Below are 15057 nucleotides of genomic sequence, written 5' to 3'. Positions count from 1 at the left end.
TTACCAAAACTGGGAAGACTAGGAGGGTTACTTCTGCTCTCCCATACTTGTTCTCCTGTCTGTGGGTAAAAGTTGCCTTGTTTATGACAGCTTGTATTCAGGTTGTGATCTTCACTACTGCCAAATCTGTGTCCACGCTACAACTGCTTGGCCAGTTCTTCTTGTATTTGTGCATTTGATGATTTTTACCTCTGAACAGAACTTCCCCTTTGCCCTTGTGGAATTGTACCCCATTTTTGAATCATTTTTCCAGTTTCACTAATTCTCCCCAACAGTTTCTCACTTATGCATGGGCAGATCAATGCCTTTTTGTAGGAATAACATAAATCACAGTACTTTCCTTTCCAGCTAGCGTTAATAGCGAGGGTTCGTTGTCATAGTCTCCCATTTCTTTCTAGCAGTGTTTTGCAGGCTCCTAGCCAGGGAGAGGAAAGGTGACTGCATCTGCTGTGGGAAGCTGGGTCAGCATTACAGGAACCTTTTGCAATATTTCTCATGGCTGGCAGTTCTGTTAGCACTAATTATTGATATGGAAGACTTTATTTTGGAATGTTTTCTTGGAGGAACATTATTTGATGGCTGTTTTCCCTGAACACATAGCTCTTTTGTTTCTCAGAGGTTCTCTGCTAAAGGTTTTTGCAAATGACTTCAAGGGGAAAAAAAATAGAAGATGAATGCATTTTCTTCTCTTTCCTTGTGTTACTCTACTCCTGACAATCTGGATTTCGATCGAGTTCTTGTTCATCCCCTCTTAGATAACTTTCCAACCTGTTGATTGCTTTCAACCACATGATAAAGGGATAGAGGTTTTAAGGTGATGGAATTCCTACAGATTATGTACAAGCAGATGGGCAGCTTGGAGAGAGTTAAATGCGAGTGCCCTTACATAGGGCCCCTGACCAAGGGAAAGGATGTGGTCTGAATCCACGTGGTTTCAGGTGGCAGTGAATTCCCCCAAGGAGAAAGACCTCAATGGCTTCACCCGCCACAAGAAGGGTGATGTCTAGGTGTGTGTTGTGCTTCATGTGTCTGCTCTGTGCTTCTTGCCAGCTGGCCAAGACAACCGTAAATCTAGGAAGAATGCTGATCTGCTGCTGCTGAAGCTGCTGTTTAGGACAGCAGTGAAACAGGTGGTATTCTTGCTCATGTGGCCGTATTTTCTTTCCTGCTGCAGTTGTTGCCTGGGGTACTGGGCCCTCTTCCTCCAGGAAGAGAAAAATCAGCAGGGGGTAGTGTTTTGAATTTCCCAGCCTCATGTTTCCCCCAGGCTCCATTAGCGCGTGCTCCTGATAAGTAGTGGTATGGCTTTCTGCTAAAGCTACACAGACTTTTATCATGTTCAGGACCTGAAAGGCAAGGCTCATCTGGAAAGAGCAGGCTCACTGGAACAGCCACCCGGAGAGTCCTTTAATAAGCATTCTTGCCAGCCTCAGGCTCAAAGAGGAAAACGTAATGCTTTTTGTGTCTTCGTTGTCTTTTATTCCTTTTTTTATTTTTTTTGTTTCTTTTTCATTCCTAGAGTGTTGCTAAAGGCAGTACAAGGCTAAAGCATGTCTTTATATACTCCTACGTACTCCTACAATCATACTTTGCAGAACGTGCTTGATCTAAAGACCAGGTAGTAACTGTATAAAAGATGGTTTTGCTTTGAGAAGCCTCGCATCTGTAACAGAACCTGGTAGCACCTATATTTAAAGACTGTGCAGTGGTGGTATGAGCTGGGGGCCATGGTGGTTCAGCAGCCCCCACAAGGAAAAGGGAGGCGCTCAATGACTGCGATCACTGTGGTAGTCCTGTTATAAACAGACTCCTTTACTAAACAGAGCTTGTAATTTAGGGCCGCCAACTCAAATCACAGCTTGCTGGGAAGGCCTGTTCGTGTGACTTTGCCCATGTCCCGCCTTAGGGATTTTTCTCTGTTCTCCAGTCTTTTTTTCCTTTGGGGTCACTCTAGGTGGTGATTTCAGATGGAATTGTGTTTCTGCATGCTCCTTGGTTGATGAAGCTCTTAGGTTCACGGAAGACTTGCATTCACTATGGATACCAGGTTCTTTGAAGAAGTCCCAGGTCATGCAGAGGACTGCTGAGGGGTAAGCTGGTTTTTGAAAGAAATGTAAACTTTCTAGAAGAGCCAGTTGTTTGGTTCTGCAGGACTTCCGCAGGGAAGTAAGACTGGGATCACGCCTCCGCTTTGGTGCTCTCATTGTGGCCTTCTGGACCCTGGCTCTTGGCTCTAGCCCTGTCAAGTTCCACTTCCGTTTACCTGCCTTTGCAAGCGGGACTTCTCAAAATCTCAGATCTGGGGAGAGTCTGGTTTAAAAACCTGAAGGTTGCTGAGATCTTCTGATGCTTTAAGTATGACCTCCTTCCTTCCTGTCACCCACCACTGAAGAGCAGGGCATTCAAAAGAGGATTGCATGCCTACGGGTTTGAAAAAGTGAATTGAGGACTTCCCAGATTTTAGAACTTCAGGATGAAATGTCTCTCTAGCCGTCTTACCTATGCAAATTACCTCAGTTTCCTTCTACTAGAGAATTATTTTTTTGCTCCTTCATTTTACCTATTTATTTCTTCATGTAGAAGGTTTTTGCAGTGGAGACCCTCTTGGACCTCCAAAAGTGTGCAGTGGTTTCATAAATAGCCTCATGGACATGCTGTCATGAAATTACCCTTTCAATCACTTTCATCTCTCTTCAGATTTTCAACTCTTATAGTAGAAAGCACCACAGAAGTTAGAAATTTGCTTTGTTCTTATGCACTTCCCTGTGTCTGCTACTGGCCAAGACGCTGGGATGAACAGCCCTTCTGCAGCAGACTAAAAGCCCGTACTTTTCAGTCAAAGTTTGTATTAGGATTTTGGCCCAAGATCAGTGTAAAGATGCCAGGCCTATAAATAGGAAGCTTATGCTATTTCCTGAATATTGGCATAATGTTATCCTCAGTCTTCTGCAGTTTCAGTAGTTTTCCAGTTTATTAAAATTGAAGGTCACTGGGTCGAAAAACTTATTAAATGATTATTTTAGGACTGGGCTCAAATTAATAGTACATGCCAACTTGAAACTTTATGCCTAGCAGATGCTGTATAACATTCTTATTAATTGCTAATTGGCTCCAAAGTACTTAATTATTCTCTGTCTTTCAAATATGGGGAACAGACATTTGTTGACTACTTCTGTCTTTCCTTTTGTACCATGATTACTAGTTTTGCCTGCTATGTCTCCTAATGGTCTAGTTACTTGGTTATAGTATATATTACTCTTCCATCCTTTTAGAAATCATGCAGTCCTTGAACTTGTCACTAGCTCTCGTATCTTCCCTTATGAATCTTCTGGTTTTTATACCGTAACGCTGCTGCTGTTCTTTAATTTGTTGTTCATGTCTGTCTTTAATTTCTGTCTTCACTTTACTGCTGAACTAAACTCAACCGTAGAATCGTATTTGGCATTTTCATGAAGAATTACCTAGTTTGGCTGATGGTTTTTGTCTGAATGAGAGGAGCAAAATAATTTCTTGCTAATGTTGATCAACTTTAAAAAGTTAGCTCTTTTGATGCTTCAGTGGTATGTAATGTGTGTTATTTTAAAACCAAAACCCTATGTAAATGGTTGCAACTGTTCTATTTTCCAATGCTGCTGTTGGCTACCAATATAATCTTGTAAGCAGCTATCAATTTTAGGCCAATGATTGTTTTTTCTTTTTCATAGTGAGTTCAGGTGGCTATCTTGCATTAAATTCAGACCCCTTGTGTTTGAAAATTTTAACCCTGATCTTCTGAAGATCATTTTCCTTTCTAATTTTCTGTTTTTTCTAGTTCTTCAGCAATGCGTCCCCTTTTCTTCCACTTCTTGCTTTGTATCGTTCGTTCTTTTTAGTTCATGATCTTATCCCATCTGGTTCTGGGTAAGAAAGTAACTTACCACTTTTTTTTGTGTGTTTTGAAGATGCCATAGAAATATGTTGGTTTTGTAACATGATGATAAGCTCAGCTGAAAAGCCAGGCGTTGTTCTCTGGAAGGGAAGGAAAGCCAGGAGTTCAGACCAGGTGGTCCGAACTAGGTAACCACGTGCTTTTCAAGCTTGGGGTTTGACGTGAGGTGATCGCATTGAAGAGGTGTCTTCGCTATGCCTTTGCCCCTCCTTCTGCCCTGCGTGCGGTAGCACTCAATCGGGTAGGAATTGCCTTGCCTAGGTGGAAGTGTCATGATTTGGTTCTTGAGACTTTTGGCTTTAAGGAATAGATATTTCTTCATTCAATTTTCTCACCAGTAGGTGAACCTGGAAGTAGGTAACAAGAAATTGTGTTAACTTGCATTTTGCCAGGCCAACTCTATAAAGCTCGAGTTAAAAACCAAAGTCTAAAATAAGAGCTCAAGTTCTCTTGGCTGCTGTTGGATTCAAAGCATACTAATATGTTCATTATAATATCAGTTCTTGGGTTGGAGTCACGGTGTCTAATATACTGTGGTACAGCTAAGAGACGAAGATATGCTTTAAAAAAAGCCTAGGGAGACTTAGAAGGCCAGTGATTCCCAAATGATGTGTTTTGGTGTAAGAGAATTGGAGAAGTGAAGAAGTGGCAGGTTGTGCTGTTCTGGCTGTCCTTTGAGATCCTAGCTCCCATATCAAAGGCGTGTAAAAAATCAGTTACTGTCCTAACAAACACTAACCTATTCCCCCCCCCCCCCCCCCCCGGCCATATTTTAAGTAAGTATTGTCTCTGTAGGAGTGGATTTTCTAGGCTTCAGGAAGGGTTTTGCGTCCTTCCCTTCTCTTCCCTGCGCAAAAGCTGGCTCACACGATGTTAAGTAGCACAAAATTTGCTCTTCCTCTGTTTTCCAACCCGGATCCACGCCGTTGTTACATCCAGCCCCAGTTTATTTCAGGACACTATCTAATTTCCATAAGGAAAGATGGGAATGTCTCAGGCATTCTCTTAAGATGTGCTACATGGAATAGATTTTGGGACATCCTTTTAATAGCTTAATTGCTTTCTGCTCGCTAGGAAAAGGGGCAGTGAAAAATATGGCAATTCTTGCGCTTAATATCCTGGAGGTCCCAGCGTTTCGAAGGAATTCCAGAGACCAAATTGCTTAACTCTGGTTAAACCCCGAGATGGTGTAGTTGCATAGCTTACCGCCTAGGTTTGACTTCAAACCTTGACCTTAATTCCTGGTTACGCTCATCTCTCGGTTCCCCGCCTCGGCCCGGGCTCCTGCACAGCGGCTGGCGGGCTGCGAGAGGGGGCGACCGCCTGCTTGGGCCCACCGCTGCCTGCGCGGCCGCAAGCGTGGAACTGGGCCGCCTCCGATTTGGTCTCTGAACGTTTGTGACCGTTGGAGAGCTGAACGCTTGATTTTTGTCAGCGTCCCTATTTTGATTTTTGTTCTTTTTTTTTTCCCTCTTGTGGGTGCTTGTGCATTGTTAGCCAAACACAAGCCTCCTGTTGTCCTCCCTGCAGCTTCCTTCCAGTGCGTGCTTATATTTAGTTATTTTAATAATAATAGCCCGGGTCTGTGGTGCCGGCAGAAACGGGAGCGATAATAAACTCCTTTTGCCGATCACCCAGTAACGTTTGATTCGCCTAACAGATGGCCGTTATTCGATACGCCGCTGTTCCCCCCTCCTCGTGCAGCACCGAGGGGCACAAACCTCGCAAGAGAAATGCCCCCGAAGGCGTCGGAGCCTGCCGCCCCCCGCCGGGGCAGCGCTGATGCCGGTCCACCCTACCGGCCCGCTCCAGTTCCTTCTTGGCTGTCCTCTCCCCGCCGCGTCGCGCACGTGCTGCGGGGGGGCCGGCAGGGCCCGCGTTTTGGGGTGGGGGGCGAGGAGGGGGGGGGGAACCGGGCTGGTGGGCGCCCGGGTTTTTGGGGGCAGGAGGCGGCCGGCACCGCTCAGCTGCTCCCCGGCTCCCGGCGGGCAGCGAGCGCCGCCGGATCGCCGCGCGGCCACATTTACATCCATTCATGAATCCGTGACGTCAGCGCGCGTCTCTGCTTCTTTGCAGCAGGCTGCAGGGGTGTGTGGGTGGAATTTCCTTTTATTTTGCAACACTTCCTTTTTTTTTTTTTTTTTCCCTTTCCCTTTTTTTTTTTTTGCCTTCCATCTTTTTAAAACAAGAAAATGGAGCATCACATAGAAATTCTGGATGCTTGTAAGTAACGAGGGGAAAATGCCTTTCCTGCTGCGTGCGTGTTTGTGTGTGTTTAATGGTCAGCGTTACCCTTTCGCCATTGATTTGAGAAGGACAGATGGATGTTGCATTTGTGATGGGAAGGGACGGTGGGGGGGGGGAACGAAGGAGAGAAGGCAAGAGGAGAGATGTGAAGCCTTAATTTTATCCGTCACGGCAAATAAATATAATAGCTGCCCTCTTTTTTTGCTTGCCAGCGCGATGGACATTTTTCAGTTACAATTTTGCACGTTGTCTTTCTTGTGTCCCCCTTTTAAAGAGGAAGGCAATGGCAACGGAGACTGGATATTTATGGAATAGGCAGGGAATGACACAAGACTTACTAGAGATAGTCTAAAGAGGCAGAACTGCTTTTTTTGCCTTCTAGGCAATTGTAATTTTTTTTTGTCTTGTGGGCTAATGAATCAATTCTTCTGTTGTGTTACAATAATGAATAATTTAACTTGATTCTCGAGACGACAAGGAGAAGTGTTTTTCTTCTTAGCAGCCTGGTAGGAATTTGCTCTTTTATTATTGGCGGTGGCAGTTTTGACTGTCTCTGTCTGTTGTGCTGAACACATGATTTTTAGCCCCCTATTCCCTGACCGGTTAGGGAGCCGGCAGTAGTAACCGTTTCTGTTAACGGTACTGCTCGCTGGGGCAAGATTTGTCACATTTTTTTTGCTTTACCCGAATATGGAGCATGATGTCATATTCTTCTCGCAGTGAAATGAGTGGGACTGTCCCTTTTTGGGGGGAGGCTGGAGAGGGGTGTTCGGGTACTGCGACAGCTTAACCAAGCAACGCCTCCCTTGTTAAGTAAATGAAAAATAGGGCATTTTAAGTTGGTCTGAAGAGAGACGACCTCAGGCCCATGTGTTCAGACATACTAGCAGTCTGCTTCAATAGAAGAAACCGAAGGCAAGTGTGTTGAGTGATAATTTGGAGGGGGGAAAACGTGAAAAGGTTTGAGAGAGAAAGCAAACGGGTGAGTGAAGTGAGAGGGGGGGTTCGGCTGCTCTGACTTGCAGGCGGGGGCACCCTCCACAGCAACTAATGGCAGCGTAGTCACGGACATCTTGGGATATCCGAGCGTACGGGGACTGAAGTTGTTAGTATTTTAAAAGTTTTTTTTATTACTTTTTATTCCTAATGTTTTCTGTCGCGTCCCCAAACGTATGTGGGTTTGTGTTTCTAGAGTCTCGCAACGCTTTGAACTGCTGTTTCCGTAAGACAGACTTCCGTTAGGGAAATCAAACAAATCCTGATTTTATTTTATTTCATTTTATTTGGGCTTTAACACCGGTTTTATTCCTGATTAGCCCTTTGGTAGCATATTTTGTCTTTTGGGCCTTCAGTCTGATTCACTGATCTAGAACGGTCGTATCACTTGGATTTGTCTCTGCCCCCAGCTGCCCGATGCTCAGACTGGTGGGTGGGATTTGTTTTTGACCCCTCTGCCCAGAATTGGCAAACAACTTATAGCACGGATTATATGACAGGCACTCTGATCGTTTCTCAGATATGTATGAGCTTGCCTAAACATATTTAAAAATACGGGGGTTTTTTTGCTTGCATTTTTAACCTTTCTCTTTTGTCTCCTGTTGAAGAGTTGATAAGTGGCCTATCTCCAGCAGATCAGAATATTGATTAACGGTTTATTTGAAAATCTTTCATAGGTAAGCTGTTTCACAATTAGTATTTATGAAAATATGGTTCTGCTTGAAGTGGAGGCAGTGTAAGGAAGGTTTTATAGTATTTCTTATTTTTTCTCTTCTACAGCAAATACGAGAAGGTACCTGTGCTTAGACTGGAGAGAGCTGTACCCATCGCAGGCTTTCTGCAGTTTAGATGTGTGAAACAGGTTTCCAAACTTCTCAAAATGGCAGAATCCTTAAATAAAGCTGGTATATAAAAGAATGTTTTATATCAGTCATGGGAACAGATTTAAAGCCAGTAGGGAAAGCGCATGACCCTCACCCTCATGACGCATAGAGCGTTTTAGCAAAGCCTCACTTGAGAGGCTGCCTTTGGAGGAAGACGTGGCAGACTGCTGCTTGTATGACTTCCTATCAGCTTCCTGGCTCCGAACTGAATCAAAACGAGGGAATTGAGGCAAATGTCCTCTCTGTGCCTGCACCAGAGGCTGCAGCTCTCTGGAGTTTGGTGCTTGGGCCAGGCCTGGCTCCAGAGGCCCATCTTATTGGCACCTTTTGCTCTTGTTTGGATAGCAATGTGCCCTGGTCAGTAATAAATGCAGGCTTTCCTAGACTGCTGCAGTTATGACATTTTGTTTGCTTGCAAAAAAGTCAATATTTTACCTAAAATGCATTCTTCTTTGGGTTGGGTAGCAAGCTGGTAGCTGCGGCCGAAATACAGAGACGACTAGAAGCAGAAACCCTGTGCGGATTTACTCCCACCCTGCTGAATACTCAACGGCCGTTTTGACCTCTGTCCTCTTTCCCTGTTTCTGAAATCTGCTGAAAAGTTGGATGTTGGAGTGGGTTCAAAGGCGTTAGCGATGACTGGGAGTAGGCCAGGGTGCAAAACAGATGTTTCTGTTAAAAGCATGCTGTTTATAGTCCTCCAGTGAACCTATAATTGTTTGCACTGCTTCTTTTGTAGCAGTTGCTCACGAGAGCTGTTGCAAGGAAAGAAGCAGCAGCTCCTGATGGGCAGTTGTTTGTAGCCAAAAGTTACCTAGCAGGGGTGAACCGAGGAGCTGGGCGTGCTTTGGAAGGAGTCTGGGGGGAGATGGATGGCACAGGTTACACAGGGCCTTCAAAGGGTCTCGTACGGCTCTGCAGTCTGTGCCGGTGCACGCAGGTGCTATCCCAAATGTGCCACCGCCACTTAAGGCTCTGGTGGCCTCAGGATAGCTTCCTGCCTCTCGGACGGTCTAACCTCGTATACCGTAATACGGGCTTAGTACAGGCTCCCGAGCAAGTCATTGTGCTGCCTTCTCTAACAAGGAATAATCCTCTTTTCTTGTAGAAGTGTTATGGTGCTTGCTAAGTACAACTTAGTGCTACCGCCGTTCCTCGTCTGGGGGACCTACAGCTGCGTTTCACGTGGTCCCCCGCCCTTTGCATCAGATGCATGCATTGCATGTACCCCAGTGATTATTGCACTTTTATGGAGAGTTGTTCAGTTATTTTAACACTGGGTGCTAAGCATGAAGCTGGTAGTGATGAGAAATTCACGGGTATAGTTTTTATGTCAGCTTTGCAAATGTTGAATAATTAATACCTACTTCAAAAATAAGTGTGTGAGTGAATTATACCTGAGACCAGTCTGATGCCTCACGTGAATTAAAGTGAGATTTTGATTCATTCTTTGGATTGCTGAAAATAGTACCTTGATATTGATCTTCATCCTCAAAGATCTTTCAGACATTAATTAGGCTTTACACTACTCCTTGGGGGGGAATACGATGTTTCAGTTTTATAAGTTGGGGAAACGGCAAGGTACGGTTTGTTGATGGCGCTAGTGTGTTTTAACGGCTGAACGTGGCAATGTTAAGGAAGCTGTAAGGTGTCTGTGAACTGAACTTTGAATTTGGATGGCTTTTGTAGTTGTAAAATATTTGAATTCAACTCCTGTAACCTGTTATTGTTATTTAGTAACATAACATGAATCTCCAATGAGGTTAAAAAAAAAATTGCAGAATTCTGCAGGGCGAAGAGAGGAAAGGACTAGAGCAAAAGCGTAAGTCTGTGGTTGGGTCTTAAAAGCTGTTTCATGCTATGAAGACAGCTGGAAAGATGAGAGAGAGGGGTGTCACTTAGGGTTGTTTCTAAATTTTGATCCAACCCGGCTTCCAGTAGTAATTCAGTAGTGTGAAAAGCTAATCGGAGTTTAGTCTTACTTTTATACCAGTTAAATGTTTTGAAATAGTATCGGTCAGCCTGTGGTGAGGGCTGTCCAGTGGTCCCTCAGGCATCGCAACGTTGTATATGAAACCTCTGTTTCACATCTGCGCAGAGCTCTATACGTGCAAACAACCAGAGTGAGGGAAAACAGAAGCAGCGAACAGACATTAAAAGTTGAACCAAATTTTGTGCAGTAAAAATGTTCTAGCGGTACTGCACAAGGTGATCCTTGGTTTGTTACTGTCTCCCCCCCCTCCCCCCCCCCCAAGGTAGGTGGTTGGTAGGTTGTCCTCATTTCAGTAACCGAGGTCCTCAATTTAGCAACACAAAGAAGGGGACTGCTTTCCAACAGAAAATATCACGTAGTACCCAAATCCTGCAGCGAATATGAGAATCATTATGCAACATCACTTATTTTCTATGGCAGTGGCTTATGCAATTTCTGAGCAGAAGAACGCAAAGCCCTGGAAGAACGCAGTAACATTTCGGCAGATCCAGAAATACCTTATACAGGATAGAGGAAGTGTTTATGTCTCTAGTGCTGAAAATACACAGTTATGTAAGCTGCTTATTGCACAAACGACGCTTTGCAAAGCTGACTAGCAAGCAGGTGAAATAGGAGTCAATCTAGCTTTCGCTGAAATGAGTTGGAGAGGTCTCCTGAATGCAAGGGAGGGTGGCACTGGCTCTTTGTCCACCTTGTTCACAAAAATGATTTTTTGCATCATTTGTTTTCCTCATGCCAAAAGAAAAATAGATGCTTGATTTTTTTTCTCCAGATCAAGTATTCTTTTCCTCCACCCTTCGTGAATACGTGACCATGTAGTGAAGGAGTTCCTGTTTAAAATATTTGTCCTGTGTTTTTGGAGGTAGAAATCCGTTCCTCTGCTGAGACCCAGTGTGGATGCATAAATTTCCTGTAGTGGGAAGAGTCAACACAGTTCTTGTAAGGGGAAGTAATGCCCTGGGAATCTACTTGAGTTCTTTGAAGGAGTCAAGAGCAGTTGAAAAAAGGAGCTTTAGTTGAGGCATTGCATTGAGATTTTGACAAGAAACTCTTTTAACAAGGTATTCCTATTAAAAAAAAAAAAATCTAAGCAGTTATAGAATAATGGGACACCCTTCTTGCAAATTAATAATTGGTTAAATGATATGAAATAGAGGGATAAACAGACAATAATGTTGGAAAATTTTTCACTGAAAAAGGAGTTGCCACAGGGCTGTTCTGGAGATTGCTTTACTCCTTCTCTTTACACCTTTCCTTCCCTTATCCACATCAGTTAAAAATATTCTGAAGCAAGAGCATTTTTCCTCTGAAAGTAAGCTATTCAGGAGAGTAAAAATGTAAACCAATTGCAGAGAGTACCAGAAAGATCTCATGAAACCTGGATGATAAAATAACAGTCAAATTCAGAGTTGATTAAATACAATTTGATCTTAACATCCTGTAGATAGGAATTAGGCTCTGAACTAGCTTTTATTGCTCAAGAATGAGATCCTAACAGACCTATGAAAAGTTAGTGTTCTGAAGCACGCTTAGCAATTGCATAGGATTACAGGAATTATTAGGTAAGAAATGAAAACAGAACATCCTTATGCCTTTGTATATCCCTGTGGTGGGCCCACATCTGTGTTTCTGTCCATGGTTTTAGTCTTCATCTCCAAGGTGACAGCAGAAGGAAATGGAAAAGGTGCAGAGAGAGGTGACTAAAGATACTAAACAGCTTTCATAGGATGAACGACTAGGTAGGGCGAGATGGTTTGGCCCCGACAGGTGATGTCAGAGAGGAGGATGTGGTGGTCCCCAAAAAGCCACCAAGAAGAAAAATGGGGTTCTGATGTCATGAAACGGTGATCAACTGGTTGCTCAAAGAATAGAGTTAGCAGATAAGAGATTGAAAGCAAGTGATAGTTGGTATTACTTTGTGCAACATATGGTTAAGCTACAAAACTTCTTGCCATAGCAGAGTGATTGCCAAAGTTTTCTGAATTAAAAAATTCTTTGACACGTTTCTGCGTGAAAAATACATTGTGGGTTATAAAACAGAAAAATACCACGGCATACTGTCGGTGAGCTGCAGATCCCTGGGACCTGGATGGGACTGTCCTGGGAGATTTCCTTGTCTGCCAATCTTTTCTCACCTTGGTCTAGGGAGGCAGGAAACGGGGATAGATGAATTCTTCGTTCTTATCTGGTATGAATTCTTACTACGCTATAGTCTAGGTGCTGCTTATTTCTTTTCCAAAAGGCTTATTTGGGCTATATAAGGTGCATAGCAAACCTCCAGCTGGCTCTCTGTGCAGAGCTTGATTTCAGCTATTGTGAATATTTCTTGGCTGGTATACCGTACTATTTTTGTCACTGTCAGCAAAGGTTTAGACCAGAAATATGGAAAGAGTTGTCTTTCTCATGGATACAGTTGTCATGTACTTTTGTCTGTCAGTGTAAAATCATTTTTGCTAAAAGTCCCTGTTTGTTTGGGGATACGGACTGAGCAAACCGAATAAAGACTGTAAGGCTAACTTAAATGAACAGACGCATGAGTTCCAGTTTCCGCTGTCATAGTTTGGACGTAGCTTCATACAACGTGCAGGTACGTGTCTGGGGTCTCACATGCTTAATCCCTGTGGCTGTGTTAAAGCGTTCTGCTAACGTTTTAGTACCTGACAGTCGTAAACCCTAAACGATAGCTACCAACGTAGCTCAGGCAACGCTGATGGTGCCTGCAAAAGCTAAGCCTCTTCTGTTGAGGTGGCATCAAAGCGTTTCCTGGAGAATGAGTTGGAAGCGTATATTCCAATATTTATGACAACCAGAAAAAACACGGTGAAGCACCAAAAAACGTCCGTGTTGCAACACCTTAATTTTCCCAGCTAAATCTGCCCTTTCGTTGTAGGGTGTGTTAGGGTGCGTACAATAAGTGGTCAGATCGGGGCTGTCCCAGTGTTGCTCGGAAAAATTCTCGTGCGCGTAAGTGGTTGCCGTTCCTCTCTCCTCTCCCGCCCCTGGAACGAGAGGGGACCGGATAGACGTGCGGCACCTTGGCTGTGCCGGGGCGCTCACGCAGGTGTGAGGTGGGACGGGTGAAAAGCCGGCTTCCTTGAAGGAGCCGGCTATTGCGGAAAGAAGGCCGACTCTCTTAAAAAGTGAGCTGCTGTCTTGGGCAACTCCTTAATTAGCTCAAAAATTTGCCCCTACTGTGGACGAGGTCGCACCAAGTTAGCGTGGGTTCGCTTGGCGGAGGAGTTTCTGTTGTTGAAAACGTTAACGAGATAAAGATTTCCATACGAGAAGGGAAAGGAAGGCAGAGCAATTCTGGGCGAAGCACTTGGGTGTGATCATTGGCAAGTCCTCCTCGGAATAACTGTGCTTCGGATAAAACAAGGAAGAGATTGCGCTGTGATTAAGCTCTGTTAATAAGCTCGCTATTGCAGCCGGTGTTCCAGACAACCGTGCAAAACAAACATACGTACCAAGGAATGTGAAACCATAAAAAATGCAGCATAAGGGAAGTCATCCGAGCCGTTCGTACAGCGCTTCCCTCTCCAAGAGACCGTGAAGAGAACGCGCGTGCAGGAGCCTTGTGGAGTAGCAGAGTCCCCTCCTATCAAAGGTCAGGAGGGAGCAGGGAGGCTCCGCTGCTTGTCTGGCCAGTGACTCTCAGGTCTTTCGTACGCCAAAGGTATACAGCGTGCCAGGTCAGGAGACACGTAGCCGGTAGGGCGCGAGAGGAGAAGCAAGCTGGATACCGGGAGAACGTAAGGCAGCTGCGGGTCTGAACGTGAGTAGAGATACGGGGAGGACTCTCTCCTGTCCTTGATGTGTGCCGTGCATCAGCCAGCTGTTTCTGCTGTTTTTCAGTCGGCCACTGTGGATCAGAGGAATACGTTAAGTGCCTCGATTCCCGTTGTGCGTTGGAAGTGCAAGGATAGATCGCGTTTGACTGTGTACGGTGAGAAACGGCGTTTCAGGGAAATTCACCTAATGTTACTAGCCGTTTGTGCTGTCAGAAGGCTGAGCGGGGCAGGCTTTGCGCTCGGGCAGCCTTTACAGCAGGCTCAGGTTTTTGTTTGTGGGCTGTAGCTGCAGCTGTGATTTGCTGCTGTTTTTAAGGCAGCTCCTTAAAGGAGAAGCTCCCATTATGGTCCGTGCATGGTGTCTGTGCCCCTGCAACGTCTTCAGACCTGACCGGTACTTTGACAGCCTTATAAATGTTTGATGTCTATAGGTATCTCATGTGCTTTGCTTTCTGTATGTGCAAGAACACTTGCTAGATGCTTTTCTAATAGCTGGAAGCAGCCGTTCAGGCTGTCCGACGGGTTGTGGTACCATCTCGTCCTTCCCTTAGGAGGTGCCCTTTGCGTTCCCACTGTCCAAGCACAGGGAAGTTTTGCTTAGAAAAATGCTTTGCCTGGAAATGGAGCTATTCACGAGAACTTGTGATCATAAAAAAAATTACGTGGAGCCTCAAAGGTCCTTATGGACGTTAAAATAACTTTTTTTTAGCTGCAGAGCACATGGACTCATCCAAACAGCTCACATCAGCGGTTCTGCCTTGAAGTCCTCTGCCGCGTGAAGTCAGAGCGTCTTAAATAGGCACGCAACCCTCCTACGCATGCATGCGGCTTTCAGCTTTTAACTTGAAGACTGTCATAGCTCAAGCATCTCTAAGACGACAAAACGGAGCCCCGCTCGACTGCCCTTTCCACTGTGAAGGGTCAGAGGGCACGTACAGGCCTCGAAAAGCTCAAATGGCAAAGATTCCCTCTAGAATTAAACTTTAAGCTTTCAGTAAAAGGTTTTTCTTTGCATCAAAAGAAACTAAGATATGTACCTATCTCTCTTCCTATATATACACACACATACATATTTTCCTGACAAGAGTTCAATATTAGGAAGCTCAGCAATATCGCTGGTGCTCTGAGCCAAGAAAGAGGGGAAGGCATGACAATAAAGCCTGAAAAATTGTCTCCATCCCTTGTTTGAAGAGATGGCAAGGTCAAAGCAAACCTAAT

At 44.7% G+C, this 15057-nt stretch overlaps 1 protein-coding gene across 9 annotated transcripts in view; it reads left to right on the top strand.

Annotated features, from left to right (window-relative positions):
• MAP3K13 (mitogen-activated protein kinase kinase kinase 13) overlaps positions 1-15057 on the top strand; it is an 82604-nt gene that overhangs the window by 35114 nt on the left and 32433 nt on the right. The window contains exons 1-2 of one of the 9 annotated variants that reach the window (XM_068953765.1): positions 13805-13823; positions 13904-13994. The exons of 6 other annotated variants lie outside the window; for them this stretch is intronic. The gene's annotated coding sequence lies outside the window, so the exon portion shown is untranslated. Of the gene's footprint in view, positions 1-6081; positions 6152-13643; positions 13824-13903; positions 13995-15057 lie in introns of those variants that run through there. 2 more of the 9 variants (XM_009690489.2, XM_068953766.1) reach the window with 2 other exon arrangements.

The sequence above is a fragment of the Struthio camelus genome, chromosome 9 (assembly GCF_040807025.1).
Source record: "Struthio camelus isolate bStrCam1 chromosome 9, bStrCam1.hap1, whole genome shotgun sequence".
Classification (NCBI taxonomy): Eukaryota; Metazoa; Chordata; class Aves; order Struthioniformes; family Struthionidae; genus Struthio; species Struthio camelus.
The sequence above is the reverse complement of the archived record's forward strand: the minus strand, read 5'-3'. Positions and strand labels throughout refer to the sequence as shown.